The following is a 16,200-nucleotide window of genomic DNA, read 5'->3' as shown; positions in this document are numbered from 1 at the left end:
GTCAGTTCCGACTCATGACGACCCTTTGTGTGCAAAGTAGAGCTATGCTATATTTTTCAAGGCTGTGACCCCTTTAGGAAGAAGATCGTCAGGCCTAGCTTCCAAGGCAGCTCTGTGCAGGTCCAAACGGCCAGCCTTTCGGTTAGTAGTTGAGCGTTTAACGATTTGCACCACCCAAGGGACTCCTTCACAAGCAGGTAGGACATCAAAACAAGGACAATCCATTTCATCTAGAACTGTGATGATGAACAGAGCCAGTAAGTCATAGTGGCTCAGTAGTAGTTTTTTAAACCATCCTTTTCGTCACTCTTATTCAGAAGATAGAAAAGGTATATATCTAATATTGTGTTTCCACTGATTAAATCAATGTTTGATTAAATAAATATTAATTGCAGGCAATTTTTAGAAAGTTGTATATAAATTCAATATGCAGTCCTTTAAAATTGCTTTCAAAATAAGTGATCTCCTATGAGAGTTAATTAAAAAATAAAATATTAAAGGAAGTAGAGCTGTAGAGATAGAAAATAATGAGCCAGTTCCTAAGAAACTTTTAAAGTTGAATTGTAATGAATAAAAAGTCTGTATAATAGCTTGATAAATTTTAGATATTTAACATGCAGGTATTCAAGATTTGTGAGTCAATGTATATTCTTTTTTATCCATCTATGGAACATATTACTCACCCTGTATCTTACAGGGAACCTTCTAGCAGAAATGCAAGTGATTATTCTTCCACAACCTGCTACAAGTCAGTTGAGGCTCAGGTCTCTTGAATGAGTTGAAACCTGAAATCAATAAAAAAGCATTCTGAAACAGAGTGGTAAGTCAAAACTCTTGCTATAAGATTTATTTTCCCTAAAATTACCTTTAACACAAACTGACCCAGGGTACTATAGGGAGCTAATTAACATACCCTGTAGGGGACCCTGAAGTTGGAAGGCTCACCCCTTCATAAAGTGTCCACCCCCAAATTGTGGGAACAAGCCAGGCATTACTAGATTTAATTTTCCCAGTATTCTCCTGAACTCGCTGCAAATTATCGTTTCCACAAGCCAGGGTGACGGTTATTGTTGGTAAACGGAATGAAAACTCCTGTGTTTGAAAGTTAATCTCACTGTGGAAGCAGTAAGGTCATAAGAAACAAACAGATATTTCCTGCAGTAGTTAGGAAAGCAAAATACTCTGGTTTCCCACATTTGAGGGAAATTTTTCCTTCTCTCTCTCTTTTTATGGTCAAGTAATTGTTTTTAAATTTCAAACTAAGTATTTATACAGCCTTCAAAGTTTATCTCACCCATCTAAGGATGATTTTCTCTCTTTAGTTATATTTGAATATAATCTATATGTGATTTAAAAAAAAAAAACTAGGAGTAAAATTTAATACCTATTTGATGGGACCCAAAACCATGAACTTACCCACAACCTTGTTTCAAAACAAAGAGAAAAATGAAGCAAACCTCCATTTATTTGGGCTGAGACAGTTTATTACAGCTGTTAAGTAGCAGAATTGGCCTGGGTTACATTAGTACTAATCAAACATCTCCAAGTTGTGTTTATTAATAGACAGTTATTAAATAAAAGAATGATAGGGTAGAGGTCAGCACACAGGTGGTTTTGCTTAATTTTTAAAAATCCCCTGAGTTCAGGTCTTTATTTTTTTTTAAAACAAAGGAGTCCAAGTTGGCACCTTTAAACTCTTTAAATATGTTAATTGCAGTAGTGCTGAAATTCAGTTTGTAGATGTGCTATTAGAAGAGCAATTATTTGAATGGAGCCAAGGAAATGTTAATAATAGATATTTTTATTGAGCACTTGCTTTGTGCCAGACATTGTACTTAGTCTCATTTAATACAAAAATCATAAGCGCTTTTATTATTCTCATTTTATAAAGAGAAGTTAATACTTGCTCCAGGCCACTTACTCGTGAGGGGCAGAGTCCTGATCAGCACCAAGGTTCTCCACCTGTAAAGGCTATGCTCTTACCTACTGAGACTGTCTCCGAGTATCCCAGGCCCACTGTTAGAGAAACATTAGTAGTCACTTGGTCTCCTCAGGCTGAGGGGATTCTTAACTTATAATTGACGGGCAGATCAGTGTGACATACAAATGGATGGAATCCTGGGGAGAGGGTTACCTAATGCAGCTCCCCTATTTTACAGGGAGAAAAACTGAGTTCCAAAGCTCTAAGTAGACTGCCCAAGGCTAGCCAACTAGTTAGCCACAGAAAATTGGGGCAAGAATCCACATCTCCTCTGGACCACACAACATTTTAATCAGAAAGCTTTGGACAATTATAAAAAACTGAACTCTTTAACTTGAACATTATTAGTGTAAATTCTGCACATTTCTCACATGTATATTAGCTAAACCTGTTATGAGTAAAGCTACTGCAGACAAAATGAATACATTTCTAAGTCATTATTCAACAAGTAAATGATATAGACCAAAATAATTTGTAACAAGCGATCAGCACATATCCTCAGAATATTTGCATAAATCACTAAAAAGTCTTTTCAGTAGTCTCAGGAGTATCTGTGGTTCATGGCAACTGGTACAGGTATGAACAGGAGACAGCTGGTTAAATGTAGAGCTTGTTTCTACTTTGTCCTTGAAAAACGAAAAGAAATTAGAAAGCTAGTACACCTATTCTAGCAAGGTTGTCCAAATCTAGTTTATGAATGGAGGGGATACCAGCATGAATTTAGTTCTACTCACTAGATGTATGTCATTTACCCCTTCATTTTTTTTATTCATTCATTTTGGGGAAAAAAAAAAAGTTCATTGAATTGAGTGCTTCGACTATGCCAGATGCCGTAAAGCCGCTATGATACAGTAATGGTCAAAATGGGCTCATCTTGTAATTCCATCCTGCATTGGAACACTTTCTGAATACTCTTCTTATTCCTCTTCTCCATTTTTATCTTGCTTTTCTTTCCTCCTTCTAAAATAGTACAGCAAATCCTTTCTTCATGTGTCACCATAAATTATGCTACAACCTTTACTGTGTGTCTTATCTAGTAGAAGAAATGAGTGGAAATGGTCAGTATTGTCTTATTTATATAGAAAAATAGAAATCTTAAATGTCCAATAATAACAATAGAACATTCAGTTACATTATTGTATAGCTGCTCTATAACATATTTTATGATCACTAGAAAAGTAAATTTTGAAGACAATTGAGCGGAATGGTACGATACGTCAAGTTTTTGATATAGCTTGAAAGCACCTATTCAATTGTACTCTTCCCAGACCCGTAACTAATTTAGTTCAATCTTATGTGCTGACAAACTCTGAGGTAGCTATTTCCAGGGTTAAAACGTTAGGAGAAATCACTTTCTTTTTGACCTTGACTCTCCCCCATTCAGTGGGGAAAGGAGTGGTGTAAAAAGAAAGAGAGAAGGGTACTGACTAATGTAATCTATTATGCTGGTGCCTATAGTGAAATATGGGTAAAATGTACCACGGATTTTCTACATAGTACTATGCAATATCACAAACATCTATTCATAAGTTGGTTCTTTGATAAATCCTCCACTTTGTATAGATACAGAGATATATTCATCCAATAGCCAAGCAGTTGCCTTACTCTCCCCCATCTCTGAGAAAGACTGCATTAGACTTGCCACTATTCCTGGCAGATGATTAGATCTGCCTTGAGTTATGTGCAATGTTGTTTATAACATCTTAAAAATATAACCATATGTCTAAACGAGTTATGTGCATTTCACTAAAGAAAATGTATGTATAAGATAAATCATATCTAGGTTGCCTCCAGGAAAAAAAAAAAATGTTCCTTTCATATGAATCAGGTATCTCAACAGCCCCATAAGCATTCATGAACCAAAGATAGGAATACTGCTTTTATCTTATTCAATCTTCTGAAAAGCCTAGAACTCAGAAAATGGGGAAACCAAGACATTAATATTCAGGTTCCTTACCAATGTATGTGGGAGAAAGATGTGGCAGTCTGCTTCTGTAAAGATTTACAGCCCTGGAAACCCTCTGTAGCAGTTCTGCTCTGTCCTATAGAGCTGTTATGAGTCAGAATTGACATGACAACAGTGGGTTTTATCAGCATGTAACATTTTTTTAAAGTTGATAGCTCAGATCTTAAATTTACAGTTCTTCCTAGCCATGTTTCTGGAGAGAACTCAAGATTGGGGAGAGTGAGAATCCTCAAATACAAACTTGAGTATGTTTTTCAACTTGTGTATGAGTCTTGCAAGGGTAATACCCTATTTTCCACTACAGGCGTAAATCTAAAACTGTACCATCCCTGGCCCAGCCACATCCTTGTACTCAGAGGATTTTCCCAAGTGAGACCATGGTTCCTGATCAGAAAGTGAGAATTTTTGCTTCTCAATCTAAAATCTGACCTTAAAAGCAAACCTCAACTGCCAAGTATAACACTAAAGTTTCATGATTTCACCCAAGAACTCTTTAAATGTTTGTCTTGCAGAGAAAAACATTCAGAAAGTTTTTCCTAAAGGGCAACAATTCAGCTACAACTGATCATTTAACATATATGTGATCATGTATAAATAGTTTCATATATGAATATATACCCATGAACTAACGCAGACTAGCAAAGAAATCTTGAGGGTATCAAATGATTTCCAAAAAGATGGTTTTCACAAAATCATACTGTGATTTGTGCAGTAGCACTGCCAATATTGTTTCTCATGAGCAATGACTAGCAACCAGATCCTGTCTCCATTATAAGGAATCTTCTCAGATGTTGTTTATTGCCCTCTGTTTTCTTTAGGGGGACCTCAGGACAAATTACTTTTTAGTATTTGTTCCAAAAACAGCTGTAATTATGTGGGGCATTTTTTTTTTTTTTTAAATCTCATGGGCACTGGAGACTGGGTAAGTGGTAAAGCCTCTGTTTTTCTATTGACTGCTAGAAAATTGAGAGCCAAATGTGTGGCTCACCCATGGTAGATAAGTAGGTCATCATTTTGAACCTTATTCATAGCTCCATTTTGTCCCCATCCTTGTTTTGTTTTGTTTTTACTTCTTCCATCCTTTCTTTCTTTCAATGCATAGTATTTTATTATTTTTTATATTCCTTTTCTGCAACGTGACAAGGAATAATTAAATATTAGGGAAAATTATGCAAAATTGTATGTTTACTATGTAAATATGTAAATTCACAGAAGTAGATTAGGATGAAAATGAACAAAGATGTTCAGTTAAAGTGACAGCATTATGACTAATTTTTTCCCCAGTGTCGCCCAATTGTATTTGTAATTGCCTTTACAACTTAGGGGGAAAAGGTTATTTGATCTTTAAAAGCTCTCATTACACATATTTTGGAAGTAGGAGTATGGGAAGTGTATGCATGAACCTATGCAATGTACGTCAGTTTGATTATATTTAGGCAAGTGGGGAATTGTCATAAACTGAGGTTGCAATAGTTGGTGAGAACCACAATTCAAAGGCCTTGCTGTTCTATTCTAAGGAATCATATTGCTGCCAGTGGGAAGTCAGAGGCAGGTTTGTTTTTAACTAAAGTGCTTTATAGAAACATAGGAGGAAAAGTGGCACATAAGAGGTCCTCAGGCAATGGAACCAGTTAGGAAGCTCATTAATAAGGGGGGGTGGGGGGGACAGATGCAGATAAGAGTGAGAGCAGTGGAGGTAAGGAACTACAAACAGACTTGATAAATTAAAAATCGGTAGGGAAGAAGAACCAGAATGATCCCCAAGGTTTGTTTTCTACTTTAGGTAAATGATTAGGTGGTGTTGCCATTCAACATGATGGAGAATTTAGGAGGATGGATATTTGGGATTAATTTGTTTGGGAGTGGGGAGAATAAGATAGAAGAAAGGAAATAATTTATTATTGGCCATATTTGATGTAAGGTTCTTATGAGACATACTAATGGAGATGTATCCCCAAGCATTCAGAAATATAGTATAGAACTGGAACTCTGGATAAAAGTTTAGCTTACGGTTCGTGTGTGTGTATTTGGAATCATTAATACCACGCAGCCATCTTTCTATGTGATCCTGGTCAGCCCTATTCCTATTTCCCAAGTAAACTATTTCAAACCTACTAAGGCAAAAGTTAGCAATCACCTCTAAAATGACAAATCCAATGAGTACTTTTCAACCGTTATTTTATAGGCCTCGTTGTAGCTTTTGGCTATATTGACAACTCCTTTTCTCTTTTGACCCCATGTTTTCTGATTCTCCTACTTTTCAGTCTACTTCACTGACCTCTTATTCTTCTTACCAGCTTTATTGTGTTCCTGGTAGTTCCTCTCTTTTAGATTCACACACACTCCTCCTGGGTGTGGGAAGATTAGAGGGATAGGGGAGCCATATTATGTTGGAGCTTTAGGCCACTGAAGGACTTTGTCTTTTACCCTGTGACAGCAATGGTCACTGGGGTATTTTATCAGAGTGATGCTATAATCTGACTTATGTTTCAAAAGACTATCTCTGGCTGCTGTATGGATAATAGACTAAGAAGTAGGAATAGAAGTCTGGAGAAAAACCAGGAGCATTATGAAATAATCCAGGCTTGGACCATTTGGAAGTGGCGAGAAATGGTAATGTTATGGGCATATCTTTGAAAATAGAGCCAATAGGATTTGCTTATGGATTAGAGGGGTAAGAGAAAGAAAGAAGTCAAGAAAGACTCCTTTTTTATTTTTAGGCTAAGCAACCAGAAGATTGGAGTAACAAGATTGAGATAAGGAAGACTACAGATGAAGCAGGTTTGGGGGAAGCAAAACTTTGTTAAATGTGTTAAGTTTCAAAAGGCTGTTAGATACTGAAGTGGAGATGTTGAGTAGGCTGTTGGATATATGAGCATAGAGTTCAGGGGAAAATCCAGACTGGACTATAAATTTAGAAATCATCAACACGTAGATGATCCTAAAGCTAAAAAAACCTAGTTGGGACCACTCAGGGAGTTGGTGAAGAGTGAAAATATCCAAGGACATGTCTTGGGTGCACTCCGCATTTTAAAGACAGATACATAAGAAATAATCTGGCAAAGAGGTTGAGAAAAATCAACTAGTGAGGCAGGAAGTGAACCAAGAGAAAGTGGCATCCCAGAAGCCAAGTGAACAAAAAAAGGTTTTAAAGAAGAGGAAATGATCAGCTTTACCAACTTCCTGAGAAGTTGCTTAAGAGGCAAACTGAGAACTGACCTTTTGGCAATGTAGATGTCACTGCCGACCTTGATCACAACTGTGGTGGAATGGTGAGGAGTGAAACCTTCGTGGGAGTGGGAATCTGTAGGCTGATTCCTTTCAGAAGAGGGAAACAGGAAACAGCAGGAGTAATAAAACTAAAACAATTAACTGGTTAACATAAAAGAAAAGAGCAGGAAAGCCATTATGCAGATAGCCTTTCAAAACCACTAGCATCAAGCCTGGGTGAGGGAGGAGAAAGAGTCAAATACTAAAGTTTTGATCTCTCTGAGTATGTTGATTCACAATTTACCGTACTTTTAATATTAAAAAAATTTTTTTTTTAATATTAGACCTTTTTATAATGATTTTTCCTCTGTCATGCAGTAATGAGGGAAGTAGCAGTAGAAGCAGTAAACGCAGACCAATATTTTAATATTTCATATGCATATCTGATGAAAGGAAGGATGAAGATAGGAAAATAGCTAAAAGGAAACGTAGGGTTGAAGGATTTTTGGTTGTATTTTGAGGAAAATACACAGATATAAAACGTGTCTATTAGTTAAAACAGACACGTAGAGAGAGGAAGGTTAAATATACATAGAAAAGATTAGGCATTTGAAGGGGTAAAACCTTGAGCAGAGGAAGAAAATTAACTTTAGAGCTCTGCTTTCTCTTAGATGGGATGGAGATAGGAATGTACAAATGTCGTTATATTTGCAAAGGGAGAAAATTTAAAAGAGTTCACATCTAATGCCCCATACATGTTATGAGAACTAAGTTGGAACATCTGCTGAAGTGATGAAGTCTGGGCTGTTTAGAGAATTAAGGAGTGAAAGTTTTGAACAGCTGTTGTTAAAAGTAGAAACAAAACTACAAGTGAGAAGTATAGTACTTGCTTATTTAGCAGTTATACACCTTCCTAAGCCCCTTGTAAATATTAGCTGTTTGCACTTGGCTGCTGACCTAAAGGTTGGCAGTTCAAACGTACTCAGCAGTCCTGCAGAAGAGAAAAAAAAAGGCCTGACTATCTGCTGCTATGAAGATTGCAGCCAAGAGCGGTTCTACCCTGTAGCACCTGGGGCTGCCATGAGTTGGGACTGACTCCACAGCAGCTAACAACATTCACAATGACAACCTGTGATTCGCATCCACATTTTGCACATGAAGACAATGAGGCAAAAAGTGGTCGTGTTATTTTCCCCAGGGCACATTTAGAGGAGCCAGGAACTGAGCTTAGGTGGTCTGTCTCCAGAGTCCATTCTTTAACCCCTTCACAATGCTGCCTCTCTCTATGGCCGAACACTACAGTGCTTCCCCGACCCACCCACACCCACTATCCCCCAGCAATGATATAATTTAACTAGCAGGCTTAGGTATATAGGCGTTAAATCTAAAAGATAAACTTTTAGATTCATCTGGGATAGGAGTTTAGAGGTTGAGTGTGATGAAAGTTTGAGAGATTGAAGAAGTTGAGGGTGCTAGGGAGGGATTAGCTGATGTAATAAACCATAGAATCCAGGCTAGATGGAAAACAGAAGTAGGGAAGGGGGGAGGCTTGCAGTGAGGCTCAGAGGCTTGATTCTTCACTGTTGCCCAAGATTGCAGATCCCTTATGAAGTCAAAGAATTAGTTTGATATAAACGAGAAAGGATAGCTGAAAGGAGTAGCACCTTACATTAAAACAGCTGAATTTTGAATTGTAATTATGGGAGGTGAGGAGTTGCTTGGGATGACTAGTAGCACCAGGGTGTGGCTCTGGTAAGTAGATCACAGAAGTCCAAAGTAGTCAAAGGTCTGTACAGCAGAGGATGTCAAGAAATTATGAGTTAGAGTTTTGGGTGGGGCATCTATATAAATATTGAAGTCACGTATGAATCACTCAGGATGAGACTAAATAGGGTTGAGAAAATGCTGCAGAGACCAGGGGTTTGCAATGTGAGTTTGATGAGAGGCTGAAAGATGGAATAAGGGACCAGGCTGGCATAATGAGCAAAGCAGTCAGCGGAGTCATATAGGCCAAACTTTCTTGAAGCCACCTGCCTCTGCGAGTGTAATGGGGAAGTCCAAAGGGCCGTGCAACTAAGGCGCCTAAACTGGCAGCATTCCTGAAGAGCTTTTTAAAGGAGGTGTACTTTTGAAATGACTAGCCTTAAATTACCTCAGAGGTCCAACACATTAGCAAAGTAAATATTAACACAGATTAGTTTATCTACCCCATTTAAAACCATTATCACTTAGGTACAAACAGGGCCCTAAGGATATGCGTAAGCTTTAAAATAAAGGAAGGGAACATAGGAATGTGAGGTGTTACTTAGCCATGAGTAACAACTAACACAGAGTCCTTGTGTGATACAAATGATTAACATGCTCTGCTGCTGACCAGGAAAGGTTGGAAGCTTGAGTCTACCCAGAGGCACCTCAGAAGAAAGGCTTGCCAATCTACTTTTGAAAATCCAGCCATTGAAAACCCTATGAAACCATGTATCCAACAAGAATCTAATAATATATATATATATATATATATATAAAACACTTAACAACAAAAAGACAAATAACCAGATGGACAAAGGATTTGAATAGACATTTCACCAAAGAGGACATTCAAATAGCCACCAGACACATGAAAAGATGCTCAGCATCCTTAGCCATCAGAGAGATGAAAATCATAACCACGGTGAGATACCATTTCACTCCTACTAGGATAGCTATGAGTCAGAATCGACTCGATGGCAACGGGTTTGATTTTTTTGGTTTTCGGGATGGCAAGATAAAGAACAGAAAATAACATGTTGGTGAGGGTGTGGGGAAGTTGGAACCATTATCCACTGCTGGTGGGAATGCAAAATGATACACCCATTGTGGAAAACAGTGTGGTGGTTTCACAAACAAACTAGATATAGAACTACCATATGACCCAGCAATTCCACTCCTAGGTATATAACCAAAAGACTTGAAAGCAGAGACTCAAGAAGAGACTTGTACACCAATGTTCATTGCAGCACTATCCACAGTAGCCAAAAGGTGAGAACAACCTAAATGCCCATCAACAGATGAATGGATAAACAAAATGTCATACAAACACACAGTGGAATACTACTCAGCCAGAAGGAGGAATGAAGTCTTGACACATTACGGAGGCAGCTTGAAGACATTATGCTTAGCAAAAGAAACCAATCACAAAAGGACAAATATTGTGTGACCTCACTTATATAAAAAGAGAAGAAAAGGCAAAAAAAAAAAAAAAAACTCTGGAGTACAGTTCTGCTCTAACACACATGGACTTACTATGAATCAGAATTGACTAAATGGCAACTATTTCTTGTAACAACATAAGGGAGGAAGAAAAAATCCTCCAACCATGAACATGGAGAACCTCCTAATATGTGCCTTGGGAATAAAGTGGAAAAAAGAGAAATGTTCAAATAAGCCGTTTTCTTCCCTCAGTTCAGAATACCGAAGAAATTATTGTAGATATTTCAGATACAGTGATATGGACTTTGCCAGCACTAACAAACTCTCAAATATAAATTTTTACAGAAAAAAATAATAAAGGACACATACTTCTATATAAATACAACTATCTGTAAAGGTTAGATGACCAATTACCTACCTCTGAATCAGAAGGGAAGCTAAATTACATATTATTACACAACTAAGTATTTAATATTAGAGGAAATTTTACTGTAGTCAAAGATTCAGATTTGCCTTGGTGACCTATACTGTTGGTTCCCTAGCAAACCACCACTCCTCCACCTTCTCCTTTACCAATAAAAAGAATCCATTTTATGCCACTGGATATTAACCTCTACATATAACACTAAGGGCTATGGAAGCTATCTCGTTACTATAATGGGAGGTAGCCTAAGAAGATAAATCAAGGTGCTGATAAGGTTCTCAGATTTAGGAAAACAGAAATGCAGAGGAACCAGTTAAATTTGATTTTCAGATAAACAGTGAATAATATTGTACGGGATGTACTTATGCTGAAAATATTATTCATTGCTTACTTAAATTCAAATTTAACCTGGCATCCTGTCTAATCTGGCAACACTAGGTGTTGAGGGTAATAAAATGGAAAGGAGGAAATATTCTAAGTGGTGAGATAATTGATACAGTAATTGAAGGACTGAATTAGCCAACACTCTAGTTCAAAACATTTTATTATTGGGTGGTTTTTCCTTATTGTTAAGCCCATTTTTGTGTATTCTGTTACTTGCAGCCAAAAGCATCCTAACTGATACAACTTTATCATCCTTCTTATTGAGCAAGGTGATAACACGTACTGTCCATTCTTAAGTATCAGCTTACGCATTCCAGTATTATTTCTAAAAGGTCTCTTTGTAGAAGTTCTTCAATATGAACTATATTTATATTTAAGAATTCATATTTTTACATGTGTGTAGTGCTCCATAAAAAACATCTTTGCAAAATGCATAACATATTAATGTTTCTATCTGTACATTGTTTCACTGAATTGGATGAGCTGCATAAGATCTATTTTATCTCAGAAAGTATGATGGTTATTATAGCAGATACTTTCTTAGTTATTAAAGCACCTAACGATTAGGCTATACAGCAAAGACTACGTAGTGTTAAAATTAATTACATAAATAGAAAACTTCTTTTGATGGCAGTCACTTGTTTTAAGGATTAACAGAGTCAAATTCATACTGTCATCATCACAAGTATTAACCTCTATATGGTGTATCTTAAATACGAATGAAAATTAAAACAAGGCTCTTTGTCCATATAAATATTTAGTTGATTCCTAATATTTCTAAAGAAAAAAGTAATCACGTGCAAAAGAAAACCAGATAAACAATGGAAAAATTCTGAATGATTTTATTCACAGGCTATATGGCCCTGGAAGCAATAAACACATTAGCGTTTCTTATCCCTTTACAAAGGCTCAACAGAGGCCCAGATCAGTCTGTGAAGACTCTTGAAGTTTATTTTCTACCATGTATATAAGCATAGTGACTCAAAAACAATACACTTTACATGAACTAACCTCTCATTGTCAATGAGGAAATGGCTTAAGCTGATAGGTAGGATCTCTTTTTACATGGTGATATGCATTTGTGCGCGTGTGTGTACTTTTATTTGTGAGTAATTCCCCAAGAAGCCTCTGCTCTTCCCCCATGGCCACCCTCAAGGCAAATCCAGCATCATGATACCTGGGCGGATGATGTCAATTTTACTAAAGATTTCCAGGGCAGAAAATGGAGGGAAGTACCAAGAAGTTATTTATAATCCACATTATCATCTGGAAAGCCTGGTGGCATAGTGGTTAAGTGCTATGGCTGCTAACCAAGATGTCAGCAGTTCAAATCCACCAGGTGCTCCTTGGAAACTTGACGGGGCAGTTCTATTCTGTCCTATCGGGTTGCTATGAGTCAGAATCAACTCCACGGCAGTGGGTTTGGTTTTGGTTTATTGTCATCTGACAAATGAGTGCTGCTTGAAATTAAGCTCTGATCTCTAGCCACCTCATCACTCTTTTTTCTCTTTCCTAAAACAATCTTATTTAAGTGCAATTCAAATCTCTTTCAAAGCTTACATGTCTAAGAAAAATAAAAACACCGCAGTTACAGAAGCCATTTACTTTAGAAAACTGTCCAATCACCACTATTCTCACCCAAACATGCCTTTTGACAGATTTGCAATGTATACCGCCAGCCAGAATATCACAGTATTCATCCAGCTAATCCAGATAACTCCTGGGTGGTGCAAAAGGTTAAGCACTTGACTACTAACTGAAAGGCTAGCAGTTCAAACCCACCTAGTGGCTTTTCAGAGGAAAGTCCTGCCAATATATATATATTTTTTTTATGAAAATAATCTAGCATCTTTTGAAATACCATCTACTTTTTTTTTTTGCCATCAGAAATTTAAGGCAGTAGAAGAAAAGTCCTTGAATATTCAAAACATGCTGCCAGACTGATGGCCCTGAAACACTTCTTTTGTTGAGTACCAACAATGGTGCATATTGCCTTACACATACATCAAACTCAATGTCCTCTGCTTGCCTTCAGAGTGCTTCTTCAATATAACCACTTTTTTTTTTTTTTTTTACCAACCCAGTCTTATTTCCGTGACACAAACACTCCACACCATCCAGATCTCTTTTTTCTCTTCAGTAAACACACTTTTTCCTTCACCCCTGTTCTCTCCACCAGGAATGTCATTTTCTTTCTCCTCCAGTCAATATTACTTAAGGCACCTCAAAACCCACCTCTTCCAGAAAGCTTTTCCTGAGTCTTTTGATCCATATGGTATGCTTACCGTCAATATGTCAGGTTAGCATTCCATTCTTTTTGATTTCTGTTTAGTATTCTATTGTTCTGATTTCCAATTTATTCCTTTTTTAATTGGTTTTATATTTTAGAGGACTTTAACATGTATGGAAAATTGTATGGGAAGTACAGAGAATTCCCATATACCTCATTTCTCCCCTGCACACTGTTTCTCCTATTATTAACATCTTGCATTCCTATGGTACGTTTGTTACAATTGATTAACTAATATTGATACCTTATTATTAACTAAGTCTATAGTTTACATTAGGGTTCACTCTTTGTATTGTACAGAGGTTTTGACAAAAGCATAAGATCATGTGTCCACCGTTAAAGTATCATAAAGAATAGTTTCATTGCCCTAAAAATGACTTGTGCTCCACCTATTCATCCCCCCACCTTCCAATCCCCAAACCTCTGGCAACCCTGATCTTTTTACTGTCTCTCTGCTTTTGCTATTTTCAGAACATCATATAGTTGGAATCATACACTATGTAGCTTTTCCAGACTGGCTTCTTTCACTTACTTAGCTCCCCCAAAAATCATTGCCACTGAGTCAATTCCAACTCATAGCAACACTATAGGACAGAGTAGAACTGCCCCATAGGGTTTCTGAGGCTGCAAATCTTTATGGAAGCAGACTGCCACATCTTTCTCCTGAGGAGGGGCTGGGGGTTTGAACTGCTGACCTTTTTGGTTAGCAGCTGAGCCCTTAACCACTGTGACATCAAGCCTCCTTTTTTCACTTAGCAGTATGCATTTAAGTTCCCTCCATGTCTTTTTGTAACTTGATAACTTTTTTCTTCTTATTGCTGAATAATCTTACATTGTATGCAACTAGTTTGCTTGTATACTTTTCTATAGCCTGCACCTGTACTTGCATTCTTAAACACGTTAGAAGTTTCACTACCAACCTTCGCTTATTCATTGTTCATCTCTGAGCAATTTAAATGTACAGAAACACAAAAGCCAGCAACCAAATATTGCTTATGAAGTACTGGGTTTCGGTTTATGGTGACGGGGATATCACATTGATTAAGGGGAGGGTGGCACAGCTGGTTAACGTAAATGCTGCCAATAAGTTGTACACCTGTAAAAAGTTGAATTGGCAAAAGCGGGGTGAGGGATATATTTGTAATAAAAATTTATAATAGGGACCAAAAAATTAAAAAAAAAAAAGTTGCTGCTGACACAGTTTATGTACAACCAAACACCTCATGGGATTTAGTTTCTTGATTTGGAGGTTTAGGGTCATGGTTTCATAGGATCTCCCAGTTTATTGGCCTGATATCATGTTCAGTGCCTCTGTTCCACCCCCTACTTTGCTGCATAGCACCTGGGGTCTTAAAAGCTTGCAAATGGCCATCAAAGGTGCAACAATTGGTCTTTATTTGCCTGAAACAACAGAGGAAGAAGGAGAGTCAGGAATAAGAGTAGGAAATGAAATGTGTGGCTAATTGCCTCCATGAACAACTGTCTCCTTTGCCATGAGACCAGAAGAACTGGATGGTGGGTGGCTGCCATTACTGAATTATTTTGATGAAAAACTCTATAGAAGGGCCCTGATCAAAAGGGGGAAAATGCAGAACAGAATTTAATATTCTCATGGTCTCCAGACTTTCAGGCGTCATGGAGGCTGGATGAACCCCTGAAATTATTGCCCCGAGATAAGCTGTAAACTTTAAACCTTAAACCAAAAATAACCTATGAAGTCTTCTTAAAACCAAATAATAGGTTAGCTTAACTTTTTTTTTTTTTTTTTTTAACTAGTAAAGAATGCCTGCTTTCAGCATTGTGCTCTTTTAAGAACTAGCTACTGTATATGGGATCAGATTGACAACAGCAACTAGAAAGATTAGATAGAAAACTTAGGGGGGCAGTGAGTTTATGTTAATGAAGGAGGAATAATTCAGAAATAGAGGGAGAGAATGGCTGTACAACTTGAAGAATGTTATCAATGTCACTGAATTGTACATGTAGAAATGGTTGAATTGGCTTATGTTCTGCTGTGTATATTCCAACAACAACAACAATAAAATAAATTACAGCCCCCAGACACACTTTCAGCTCAGAAATGGGGTCCCTCCTGAAGTTTCCCCTTCAGCCAAAGATTGAACAGGCCCCTGGAACAAAACAAGACTAAAGGGACGGGAAGGCAGGAGGGGACAGGAAAGCTGGTAATAGGGAGCCCAGGGTCAAGAAGGGAGAGTGTTGACATATCGTGGGGTTGTTAACCAATGTCATAGAACAATGTGTGTACTAACTGTTTGATGAGAAACTAGTTTGTTCTGTAAACCTTCACCTAAAGTACAATAAAAAATACAATAAAATAAATTATAAGAAAAAAAAGAATGAGTTTGGACAAGTAGAAAAAAAATTAGACATCAGGCAACAAAGGACAGTGATATCTTAAAGATGGGGGACAAATGAGGGGAGCCCTGCAATGATCCCAGCTCACTGCCTGAAGAAATTTTCCAGGATGCTATGCACAAGGAACTCTTCATGACAAAGACTGGCAGCCCAATTTGAAGAGATGGAACTGAGAGTCTGGGGAAGCCAGGGCAGCTAGGGTTCACAGTTAAAGTACCAGATAGGAGCGAGATAGGCAGAAGGAGAGGGAGAGAGAGAAAGAGAGAGGGATGGGGGGAGAAAGAAAAGTCAACAAAGTATTAAAATAAATCAATAAATAAATAAAGCAAGGGTTTATGTATACAAAAAACTCCATTCAGGACATCCTTTCCCTTACCCAAGTT

The 16,200-nt window shown here is 37.5% G+C and overlaps 1 long non-coding RNA gene across 1 annotated transcript in view; it reads right to left on the bottom strand.

The window, feature by feature from the left end:
* Window positions 1-583: 583 nt before the first annotated feature.
* Window positions 584-16,200, bottom strand: part of LOC126077863 (uncharacterized) — a 108,767-nt gene continuing 93,150 nt past the window's right edge. The window contains exon 3 of the long non-coding RNA XR_007517881.1: window positions 584-785. This is a non-coding gene — a long non-coding RNA (uncharacterized LOC126077863). The remainder of the gene's footprint in view (window positions 786-16,200) is intronic.

Source organism: Elephas maximus, chromosome 6 (genome assembly GCF_024166365.1).
Source record: "Elephas maximus indicus isolate mEleMax1 chromosome 6, mEleMax1 primary haplotype, whole genome shotgun sequence".
Classification (NCBI taxonomy): domain Eukaryota; kingdom Metazoa; phylum Chordata; class Mammalia; order Proboscidea; family Elephantidae; genus Elephas; species Elephas maximus.
This window is presented reverse-complemented; position numbering and strand designations above follow the sequence as displayed.